A 3626-nucleotide genomic window follows, 5' to 3' on the forward strand; every position below is an offset into this window, starting at 1 on the left:
CAAAATACACTCTTGGTATTAATATATGTGCCCACATTTCTCATGAACTTCATTTAACACACACAGGTTGTAAAACCAAGTGCAGGAAGCTTAACCTTTGGTTTTGTTCTACATCAAAGAGTTTCTGCAAAACCATTAATTTTTACATCCAAGTTTTACACGGCAAACATTCCTTCCGTGGTGGAGCAGACAGAACTGGGCACTAATGCTTCCTCCCTCCCCTTCACACCAAACTGCCAAGTGTCTGCTACTCACTCCACAAACTGAAGGCTCATGTCTTGCTCACTGCTCTGCACTGGATGGCAGAAAGGCAAAGGGGACCAGCAGGAAGCAGTGAGACCTAACAGCCAAGTCAACACATAGTTCTGTCAAACAAGTAATACCTTGGAAAAATCTGATAAAATCAGACACAGAGCATCAAATAGTAAAGCAACATTCAGTATGCCCTGGCTTCTTTGGTTTCTCTTCTCACAAAGAACAGAATAATACAAGTGTGTTATGCTGACAGAGAATGGCTGCAGATAGGCAAAGCCTCTACAAACACACACTGAGAATTTACAACGTCACCAAAATTTTGGCATTTTGCTCTGGAATGTTGCTGTATTTAGAGTGATTCTACCTCCCTCTGCAGTATCACACAAACAGTGGCTTTTGAATGATCAGCTCTTGAGCTGCTGTTCTCATCTGCCCTTTGGTATGTGGACTTGGTTACAGAGAGTGATGTTACACTGACCCAAACCAACTTTTTTTTAGAAAGAATTTCCATTTATGGCTGATGTTCTAATGCTTTCGTGGTTGAGTTTCCTTTTTACAGTGAAAAGGGGATAAGGAAAGTGCCTTTAAGGTTTTCTGATAAGGGAGAGAGTGATGAGATATTTTCAAGGAATTGTAGATGAGTAACACTACTTGCAGAGCTTTAAAATTGCTGAGGGCAGATTATTTCAGCACCTCCAAATTCACATTCTGAAGTGTCCTAATGCAGCACAAAGCACAGTCAAATTGTACACACATATGCCTCAATACCAGAAGCAAAGTCAAAAATCAACTGCTTTGTGGCATAACCACTCAGAGATTCAGGGTCTGCACTTGCTGTAGCTTTTAGGCAACACAACATTGGTAAGGCTGGTGCAGGCACAGCTTTCCTAGAGGAATTCCATCTTTGCAGAGCACTTTTGATAAAACTGCTAGAAGATATCCCACCCCACCATCCCTTGACTCTGCCAGCAGTAGACTAGTCTTCTATTTTCCTAACAATAGTATCCATCTCAGTCCTCTAAGTAGACAACTGGTCATGAGATTCAAAAGCCACTCAAAGGCAATGAAAAGCAAAGTCAGCTTCCCTTCCCTCTGTCCCATTTCTTGTGCAGGAGGGCTCAGGAATGACTTTATACACACTCAATGAGGCCCTCTGTGCATGGGTCTAATCCTGCTAGAACTGAATTAGAAAAGAGACAAATAAAGATCATGGTTTTCCTGTCCAAATTAACTCTGTTGAAGGGAACTCAGCTTGCACAGCAGCATTTTGTGCAATCTAGGTCAAGAGTTAGGGTTAACAGCTAACATAAGATACTTCCAAATTAAGTAAGCCATTTTTTATAATGAACTTCAGAAAATTACTAGGGCTCTAGTGTAATGCTGCAACATACCAGAGTGAGGAGATTCCAGTCAGTTCAGATGCTAAAAATTTATGTGGTCCTTGTGCCCAAATTGCTAGTGATGTCTAGGCTTGCCCAGGGACATGTACATTAGCTGCAGCAGTGACTACATGAGTGCAAACTCATCCTCATAAGCAAGTGACAAAACCCACCCAACAACAGGCTCTTACTCCAGCAATGCCAAATTCTCAGCCAATACCCACAGCAGTGCTGAGGACACCTAACTCTCAGAATTTTAGAGTTTAGGCCACTGTGGAAAGGTCAGAAAACTTGTTCATTCAATTTGAGGTGAAGTAGAAGTCACAGAAAAATGGAAATCAAGAAAACTGCATGCAAAAGTTAATAAGGGAGAAAACTCCCCCCCCCATGGCAATCAGTACCAGACACCTTGTATACATGGCTGGCAAAGACTAAGTTATGTGAAGAAGATGGAAAAATGACAAAACTTATACTGGTGGATTAGCCAATCTCATATAAACATAACATTTAAAATCACTTCCAGTATTCACAGCCAGGGAGAGGTACTGTAAGTGACTGGGAAGTAGGTGAAAAGTTTTCAGAGTCACCTACTTGATACGAAATCAATGCCAGCAGAGACAGAATGAGGAAACAGATTGTGCTGATGGCTGAAATCAATAGGAAGTGAACAGGCTTCCTTCTCTGAGAGCCAGAAAGCACCTGATGGTATGAACAGACCAACAATGACAATCTGCTCATTTTACTGTTAATTTAAATCAACACACTTAGAAATTGATGAAAATATCTTCAAATCCATTCATGTTAAATTTCTTATCAAATCAGCCAAGAACATTCCAAACTTTTACACTGCTTTCTGTCAACTTGGTGTCAGGATCTAGGAGGGAGGTAATGTAAGGCAAGCACAGACTCTGAATGACTTCTATGTGGCAATGTGTTTAACTGTTATACCATCCCAGAGAATAAAAAACTAATTACACAGCATCTTTCCTTTTTGGTTTCAGACTTGGAAAGGAATTATCAGTTAGATATGGTAATGACTATGAAAAATTCAGAAAACCTCTTTAAAGTAAAACTGCTTCTGCCTGTCTGCTTCTTGAAGTTGTCCTTCAGTAGCAAGGATACCATCACTCCTCAGAGGTGTAGCAAACTGACTGTCAAAAGCAAACAAACAAGCTATAGCAATCTCTTACAGTATTTCACATTCCTCTGTAGGTGGCTAAGCAAAGACTAAAGTAGCCTCAAAAATCCCTTATGTTACTTTAAATAAGCATTTGTCATTACATTTCAGGCTTTTACCTTTTAGAAAATAGTATTTTGCTTTGAATCAAACCTTGAAATAAATATTACACGTGGAAAACACAATATTGAAGTCTGGAGTCCTACGAAGACAATACTGAAAGTGGCCAAGGCTGCTGGTATCATGCAGACCTCCAAAGGATGAACTGGGATGAGGAATAAAAAAAAGCAAACCAACCAATCAAACCAAAGAAACCCCCACCAAAACTCTCCTCCTCCAAAAAACCTGAAACCAAACACCAACTGAAAACCATATCCTGACTCAAATGGAATTTTTACCTCTGTACTGCAATATATATGTTTTTTTCTGGTCAATGCATGTCTCCAGTCCCAGAGACACTGTAATACAATATCATGAAGCTGAGTATCCAAAAAGTTCCTCACTTTGCCATAATACTGTAGACCTTTTACGATTAACTTAGTTCCTGTTAGAAAGTCAGCAGGTCCTCTGAAATACTTTCATGTTCTTGTGTAACAGAAATTGGTAGGGAAGAACCACTCCAGATTCCCAGGTTTGGTTGTTTTCTCTCTTCTCGAGTTTCCACATGCTGAGTAGCTGATGTTTACTCTCAGAGCTGCTGACAGTCTCTCTCACGAGGCCTCTGGTGGCCCAGGTGGCCTCAGGCACTCCCAAAGGAAAAACAATTCAGAATTTGGTTGCGTTTTCTTCACTGTTTCTCAGTCTGCACGTTGGCT

This window comes from Acanthisitta chloris, unplaced genomic scaffold, assembly GCF_000695815.1.
Source record: "Acanthisitta chloris isolate BGI_N310 unplaced genomic scaffold, ASM69581v1 scaffold830, whole genome shotgun sequence".
NCBI lineage: Eukaryota > Metazoa > Chordata > Aves > Passeriformes > Acanthisittidae > Acanthisitta > Acanthisitta chloris.